Raw genomic sequence first — 9423 nt, 5'->3', positions numbered from 1 at the left:
AAAGAATATAGAATATGATTAAAGTAAAAGTTTAGTATGACATGGTATGGAAATCATTTTTATAAAAGTATAGGATCAAACAATAAAATAAGTAATTTAGTTATCAAATATATTTTCAAAAAAAAAAAAAAAAAAAATTAATAATAATAAATAAAAAAATAAATAAAATAAATAAATAAATTTGCAAATAACTAGTGTGACCCTACTTATTCTCTTTATTCAACTTCAAATGTTCTATTTTTTCATTTTTTATTTGTTCATGAATAACTCAAGAACAAAATGAATTAATAAAGGCTTTTTTTTTATCTCGTAAAGGTCTATTTATGAACCAATTCATCCGTATTAGCTGCATTGTTCCTCAAGTAAATTCCATCATCTTTAGTCTTCCAGATACAAGTTCCTACATTTCCATCTCGACATCTATCACGAAGCCATGTGTGGTCATTCTTAGGCCAAAAGCATTCGAAAGAGACTATGCATCTGACCTATCCACTTTGCACCAAAACAGGGTTGTTCTCAAAAAATTAACTCTTAAAGTTAAATTGGTAATTATCTCCACGAATTAAGCAAATGATGAAGTTGTTGTAAATTGTCATAAGTTTTTTTATTTAATTTAGTTATTAACTCNAAAGATAGGCAACAAAACATAACATGAACGTTACAACGTAATTCTTGTGACAACTTGAGCCCAGCAAAAACCACGATAGGCAACAGAACATAACATGAAGGTTACAACGTAATTCTTGTAACAACTTGAGCCCAGCAAAAACCACGATAGGCAACAGAACATAACATGAACATTACAACGTAATTCTTGTAACAACTTGAGCCCAGCAAAAACAACGATAGGCAACAAAACATAACATGAACGTTACAACGTAATTCTTGTGACAACTTGAGCCCAGCAAAAACCACGATAGGCAACTGAACATAACATGAACGTTACAAACGTAATTCTTGTAACAACTTGAGCCCAGCAAAAACTACGATAGGCAACAAAACATAACATGAACGTTACAACGCAATTGTTGTAACAACTTGAGTCTAGCAAAAATAACAACTTGAGCCCAACAAAAACCTCAATAGGCAACAAAATATAACATGAATGTTACAACGTAATTTTTGTAACAACTTGAGCCTAACAAAAATAACAACTTAGGTGAGCAAAAACCACTATAGGCAACCAAAAATTAAAAAAAAAAATACTATTTTAAGTGAAAGATAACCCATTATTTTAGCTATATTAACATATTATATCTTTATTTTTCTAAAATTTATGCGAGATTGAACTATCAAAGATGATAATCGATAACTTGTTAATCTAGCTAAACATTAACTAATAAATTTAGCTAAACATTAACTCATAAAAGAATATAGAATATGATTAAAGTAAAAGTTTAGTATGACATGGTATGGAAATCATTTTTATAAAAGTATAGGATCAAACAATAAAATAAGTAATTTAGTTATCAAATATATTTTCAAAAAAAAAAAAAAAAAAAATTAATAATAATAAATAAAAAAATAAATAAAATAAATAAATAAATTTGCAAATAACTAGTGTGACCCTACTTATTCTCTTTATTCAACTTCAAATGTTCTATTTTTTCATTTTTTATTTGTTCATGAATAACTCAAGAACAAAATGAATTAATAAAGGCTTTTTTTTTATCTCGTAAAGGTCTATTTATGAACCAATTCATCCGTATTAGCTGCATTGTTCCTCAAGTAAATTCCATCATCTTTAGTCTTCCAGATACAAGTTCCTACATTTCCATCTCGACATCTATCACGAAGCCATGTGTGGTCATTCTTAGGCCAAAAGCATTCGAAAGAGACTATGCATCTGACCTATCCACTTTGCACCAAAACAGGGTTGTTCTCAAAAAATTAACTCTTAAAGTTAAATTGGTAATTATCTCCACGAATTAAGCAAATGATGAAGTTGTTGTAAATTGTCATAAGTTTTTTTATTTAATTTAGTTATTAACTCTCATCCAATATATAACCATTTTGGTTAAATAAAAATATTGGTTTGGTTATTTAATCTATAACCATTTTAATTAATATCTTATTTATTTGGGTTATTAATCCTCCTTTAATATATATATATAACATTCATATTCTACCTCAATTATCTCTCTATAAAGGGTTTGCCTAGGAGATTGAGTATATAGGAATTTGATTGAGTTTGTATGTCACATTGTATTTTGAGTGATATTTTGGAGAAACTTTTTGGTAAGAGACTTTGTAGTGTGAGAGTGAAGTATTCACTTGTAAACACTTTGATTATTAGTGATTGGTAGCTATACGTGGATGTAGAAAAATTTCTTGTCTTTGAACCACGTAAATCTTTGTCTCTTTGTTTAAATTTCATTCGTTGGTGTTGTGAGTACATTTGATCTTACTTCCGCTATTGGTACAACAATTGATATCATAGTTTTGTGGTTGTAGCATTTCGGCGCATAACAAGTGGTATCAGAGCTTTGAAGGTTGTGGTATTTGGGGTATTCTAAAAGTTTTGACCCTACCAACTACAAAACATGCTCACAATCGTGCTTATTTCTTGAAAATCAATTTTCAAGAATTGTATTTTTCTGCTCTCATCCAGATTACTTGTTACAAAATGGAAGAGTCATCTGATATTAAATTGGGGATTGAGAATTTTGAGTTCTAATCTTGAAGTAGAAAATTTTGATTGGAATCAATAATTTTGGTGTTTGGCAAGGTGAAGTTACTGATTTGCTAGCCATGCAAGACCTTGATGCTTCTCTAGTAGCGGAGATGCCTAAAAACATAATGAAAACATGACAGACGCATAATTATGTATGACTTAAATTTGATCTGTGTTATAACATCTATGAAGATGGAAAGCTCAAAGATTGGAATTGACAAGTTCGATCGATCCGATTTTGGTTTCTAGAAGATGCAGATGGAAGATTTTCTATACCAGAAAGATCTTCATGAATCCCTATTGGGGTAAAACCGATCATAACCACAAAGCAGTAAAAGCTCAATGATCGGCAGGCCTTAGGGTTGATTTAGTTGACACTATCCAAAAAATGTGGCGTTTAACATTATCAAGGAGAAGATAACATAAGTTCTATTGAAGGCGCTATTAAATAGATACGAAAAACGGTTGAGTATGAATAAGGTGTATTTGATTCGGAGATTATTCAATCTTTTGCATATCTCTTCCTTTTTCCTTTCTAAAGTTATCATGCTATCAATGTAGAATGAGTCAAAAATTGTGCTAGATTTCTTAGATTTCTTATTACCTTGATTTCTCTTGACTTGATTTCTTATTGTTTTTGGGGTTCTTGGATAATTAAGATCTAAATATCTTATTTTTCAACANTGAACATAACATGAACGTTACAAACGTAATTCTTGTAACAACTTGAGCCCAGCAAAAACTACGATNTGATCGAATTCTAAAAGTTTCTTAACATTTTTTCATTTGGTATCAAAGCTTTAGGTTCTAGGTAGGATACATATTTCAAATGATGATATTGNCAATTGTTGTAACAACTTGAGTCTAGCAAAAATAACAACTTGAGCCCAACAAAAACCTCAATAGGCAACAAAATATAACATGAATGTTACAACGTAATTTTTGTAACAACTTGAGCCTAACAAAAATAACAACTTAGGTGAGCAAAAACCACTATAGGCAACCAAAAATTAAAAAAAAAAATACTATTTTAAGTGAAAGATAACCCATTATTTTAGCTATATTAACATATTATATCTTTATTTTTCTAAAATTTATGCGAGATTGAACTATCAAAGATGATAATCGATAACTTGTTAATCTAGCTAAACATTAACTAATAAATTTAGCTAAACATTAACTCATAAAAGAATATAGAATATGATTAAAGTAAAAGTTTAGTATGACATGGTATGGAAATCATTTTTATAAAAGTATAGGATCAAACAATAAAATAAGTAATTTAGTTATCAAATATATTTTCGCAAAAAAAAAAAAAAAAATTAATAATAATAAATAAAAAAATAAATAAAATAAATAAATAAATTTGCAAATAACTAGTGTGACCCTACTTATTCTCTTTATTCAACTTCAAATGTTCTATTTTTTCATTTTTTATTTGTTCATGAATAACTCAAGAACAAAATGAATTAATAAAGGCTTTTTTTTTATCTCGTAAAGGTCTATTTATGAACCAATTCATCCGTATTAGCTGCATTGTTCCTCAAGTAAATTCCATCATCTTTAGTCTTCCAGATACAAGTTCCTACATTTCCATCTCGACATCTATCACGAAGCCATGTGTGGTCATTCTTAGGCCAAAAGCATTCGAAAGAGACTATGCATCTGACCTATCCACTTTGCACCAAAACAGGGTTGTTCTCAAAAAATTAACTCTTAAAGTTAAATTGGTAATTATCTCCACGAATTAAGCAAATGATGAAGTTGTTGTAAATTGTCATAAGTTTTTTTATTTAATTTAGTTATTAACTCTCATCCAATATATAACCATTTTGGTTAAATAAAAATATTGGTTTGGTTATTTAATCTATAACCATTTTAATTAATATCTTATTTATTTGGGTTATTAATCCTCCTTTAATATATATATATAACATTCATATTCTACCTCAATTATCTCTCTATAAAGGGTTTGCCTAGGAGATTGAGTATATAGGAATTTGATTGAGTTTGTATGTCACATTGTATTTTGAGTGATATTTTGGAGAAACTTTTTGGTAAGAGACTTTGTAGTGTGAGAGTGAAGTATTCACTTGTAAACACTTTGATTATTAGTGATTGGTAGCTATACGTGGATGTAGAAAAATTTCTTGTCTTTGAACCACGTAAATCTTTGTCTCTTTGTTTAAATTTCATTCGTTGGTGTTGTGAGTACATTTGATCTTACTTCCGCTATTGGTACAACAATTGATATCATAGTTTTGTGGTTGTAGCATTTCGGCGCATAACAAGTGGTATCAGAGCTTTGAAGGTTGTGGTATTTGGGGTATTCTAAAAGTTTTGACCCTACCAACTACAAAACATGCTCACAATCGTGCTTATTTCTTGAAAATCAATTTTCAAGAATTGTATTTTTCTGCTCTCATCCAGATTACTTGTTACAAAATGGAAGAGTCATCTGATATTAAATTGGGGATTGAGAATTTTGAGTTCTAATCTTGAAGTAGAAAATTTTGATTGGAATCAATAATTTTGGTGTTTGGCAAGGTGAAGTTACTGATTTGCTAGCCATGCAAGACCTTGATGCTTCTCTAGTAGCGGAGATGCCTAAAAACATAATGAAAACATGACAGACGCATAATTATGTATGACTTAAATTTGATCTGTGTTATAACATCTATGAAGATGGAAAGCTCAAAGATTGGAATTGACAAGTTCGATCGATCCGATTTTGGTTTCTAGAAGATGCAGATGGAAGATTTTCTATACCAGAAAGATCTTCATGAATCCCTATTGGGGTAAAACCGATCATAACCACAAAGCAGTAAAAGCTCAATGATCGGCAGGCCTTAGGGTTGATTTAGTTGACACTATCCAAAAAATGTGGCGTTTAACATTATCAAGGAGAAGATAACATAAGTTCTATTGAAGGCGCTATTAAATAGATACGAAAAACGGTTGAGTATGAATAAGGTGTATTTGATTCGGAGATTATTCAATCTTTTGCATATCTCTTCCTTTTTCCTTTCTAAAGTTATCATGCTATCAATGTAGAATGAGTCAAAAATTGTGCTAGATTTCTTAGATTTCTTATTACCTTGATTTCTCTTGACTTGATTTCTTATTGTTTTTGGGGTTCTTGGATAATTAAGATCTAAATATCTTATTTTTCAACAATGTTTGATCGAATTCTAAAAGTTTCTTAACATTTTTTCATTTGGTATCAAAGCTTTAGGTTCTAGGTAGGATACATATTTCAAATGATGATATTGTTACTGAAGACGTGAAAACCAGCAAACACAGTATACAAAGTATATGTTGCTCAATGGCCATTAGAGATAAAAAGTGAAGAAAATGAAAAATAAAAAGAAATATTTGACGCGGGTAGAGAGACTAAAAAGAAAGATGATTCTAGTTTTTTAGGAGAACAATGTTTTGTATACAAAAGGTACATATACAAAAACTTGGAAGTAAAAGAACTTTCTTTCTAAGGGGAGCACTCAAACTAAGTGTATCTACCTTTTCGATTGAATTCTTGCAGAAAATTAAAATGCTTATTATAAAGCAAGTTTGAATAATTAATTTCAACTCCTGCCAATATCTAACTCATGGAAAAAATAAGACCAATGGGCTGCACAGGAAGCTGCACTCCCATTTCACTTTTACATCCATGCATGACCTAAAGATAAAAGTGAAGGCCTCGACAAGATTAAAACCACGAAATGAAAATAATTTTAAGTTTGCATTACAAGGAAATCAATAGGATTCGAGGACGAATCCTCTTAAAGAAGGGGAGAATGAACGAATAAGGTGTCTTAATTATGCCAGAAAAACTTCTTGGTGGATAATAAGATTGTAGGGTACGTNTATTCTCTTTATTCAACTTCAAATGTTCTATTTTTTCATTTTTTATTTGTTCATGAATAACTCAAGAACAAAATGAATTAATAAAGGCTTTTTTTTTATCTCGTAAAGGTCTATTTATGAACCAATTCATCCGTATTAGCTGCATTGTTCCTCAAGTAAATTCCATCATCTTTAGTCTTCCAGATACAAGTTCCTACATTTCCATCTCGACATCTATCACGAAGCCATGTGTGGTCATTCTTAGGCCAAAAGCATTCGAAAGAGACTATGCATCTGACCTATCCACTTTGCACCAAAACAGGGTTGTTCTCAAAAAATTAACTCTTAAAGTTAAATTGGTAATTATCTCCACGAATTAAGCAAATGATGAAGTTGTTGTAAATTGTCATAAGTTTTTTTATTTAATTTAGTTATTAACTCTCATCCAATATATAACCATTTTGGTTAAATAAAAATATTGGTTTGGTTATTTAATCTATAACCATTTTAATTAATATCTTATTTATTTGGGTTATTAATCCTCCTTTAATATATATATATAACATTCATATTCTACCTCAATTATCTCTCTATAAAGGGTTTGCCTAGGAGATTGAGTATATAGGAATTTGATTGAGTTTGTATGTCACATTGTATTTTGAGTGATATTTTGGAGAAACTTTTTGGTAAGAGACTTTGTAGTGTGAGAGTGAAGTATTCACTTGTAAACACTTTGATTATTAGTGATTGGTAGCTATACGTGGATGTAGAAAAATTTCTTGTCTTTGAACCACGTAAATCTTTGTCTCTTTGTTTAAATTTCATTCGTTGGTGTTGTGAGTACATTTGATCTTACTTCCGCTATTGGTACAACAATTGATATCATAGTTTTGTGGTTGTAGCATTTCGGCGCATAACAAGTGGTATCAGAGCTTTGAAGGTTGTGGTATTTGGGGTATTCTAAAAGTTTTGACCCTACCAACTACAAAACATGCTCACAATCGTGCTTATTTCTTGAAAATCAATTTTCAAGAATTGTATTTTTCTGCTCTCATCCAGATTACTTGTTACAAAATGGAAGAGTCATCTGATATTAAATTGGGGATTGAGAATTTTGAGTTCTAATCTTGAAGTAGAAAATTTTGATTGGAATCAATAATTTTGGTGTTTGGCAAGGTGAAGTTACTGATTTGCTAGCCATGCAAGACCTTGATGCTTCTCTAGTAGCGGAGATGCCTAAAAACATAATGAAAACATGACAGACGCATAATTATGTATGACTTAAATTTGATCTGTGTTATAACATCTATGAAGATGGAAAGCTCAAAGATTGGAATTGACAAGTTCGATCGATCCGATTTTGGTTTCTAGAAGATGCAGATGGAAGATTTTCTATACCAGAAAGATCTTCATGAATCCCTATTGGGGTAAAACCGATCATAACCACAAAGCAGTAAAAGCTCAATGATCGGCAGGCCTTAGGGTTGATTTAGTTGACACTATCCAAAAAATGTGGCGTTTAACATTATCAAGGAGAAGATAACATAAGTTCTATTGAAGGCGCTATTAAATAGATACGAAAAACGGTTGAGTATGAATAAGGTGTATTTGATTCGGAGATTATTCAATCTTTTGCATATCTCTTCCTTTTTCCTTTCTAAAGTTATCATGCTATCAATGTAGAATGAGTCAAAAATTGTGCTAGATTTCTTAGATTTCTTATTACCTTGATTTCTCTTGACTTGATTTCTTATTGTTTTTGGGGTTCTTGGATAATTAAGATCTAAATATCTTATTTTTCAACAATGTTTGATCGAATTCTAAAAGTTTCTTAACATTTTTTCATTTGGTATCAAAGCTTTAGGTTCTAGGTAGGATACATATTTCAAATGATGATATTGTTACTGAAGACGTGAAAACCAGCAAACACAGTATACAAAGTATATGTTGCTCAATGGCCATTAGAGATAAAAAGTGAAGAAAATGAAAAATAAAAAGAAATATTTGACGCGGGTAGAGAGACTAAAAAGAAAGATGATTCTAGTTTTTTAGGAGAACAATGTTTTGTATACAAAAGGTACATATACAAAAACTTGGAAGTAAAAGAACTTTCTTTCTAAGGGGAGCACTCAAACTAAGTGTATCTACCTTTTCGATTGAATTCTTGCAGAAAATTAAAATGCTTATTATAAAGCAAGTTTGAATAATTAATTTCAACTCCTGCCAATATCTAACTCATGGAAAAAATAAGACCAATGGGCTGCACAGGAAGCTGCACTCCCATTTCACTTTTACATCCATGCATGACCTAAAGATAAAAGTGAAGGCCTCGACAAGATTAAAACCACGAAATGAAAATAATTTTAAGTTTGCATTACAAGGAAATCAATAGGATTCGAGGACGAATCCTCTTAAAGAAGGGGAGAATGAACGAATAAGGTGTCTTAATTATGCCAGAAAAACTTCTTGGTGGATAATAAGATTGTAGGGTACGTGTTTGAATTTAGAGATGTTTTATAGTATTTTTTTCACTTTAGAATATTATATTAAAATTTTAAGTTAAAATTAATTAATGGTCGTTATGGTATTGAAGGACAAGACATTTACAACATTTCAATAGACTATATATTACTTAGGTTTATTTTCAACATTTAAAATAGTCATTCATGTTATTAGTATGGTACAAAGATTTTAGATATTATAATGAAAGTTGAATAGTATGCTTCTTAACCAATGAACTTATTATTTTGCATTTCTTGTGTTTAGATTTACGTGCTAGAGTGATGCAAGTAGTATTGACCAAGTTATTTTGTGAAGCGATTCGAATCGTGAGTTTATCAATGGTTTTTTTTTTTTTTTTTTTTTTTTTTTTTTTTTTTTTTTTTTTTTTTTTTTTTTTTTTT

Source organism: Cucurbita pepo, chromosome LG12 (assembly GCF_002806865.2).
Source record: "Cucurbita pepo subsp. pepo cultivar mu-cu-16 chromosome LG12, ASM280686v2, whole genome shotgun sequence".
Classification (NCBI taxonomy): domain Eukaryota; kingdom Viridiplantae; phylum Streptophyta; class Magnoliopsida; order Cucurbitales; family Cucurbitaceae; genus Cucurbita; species Cucurbita pepo.
This window is presented reverse-complemented; position numbering follows the sequence as displayed.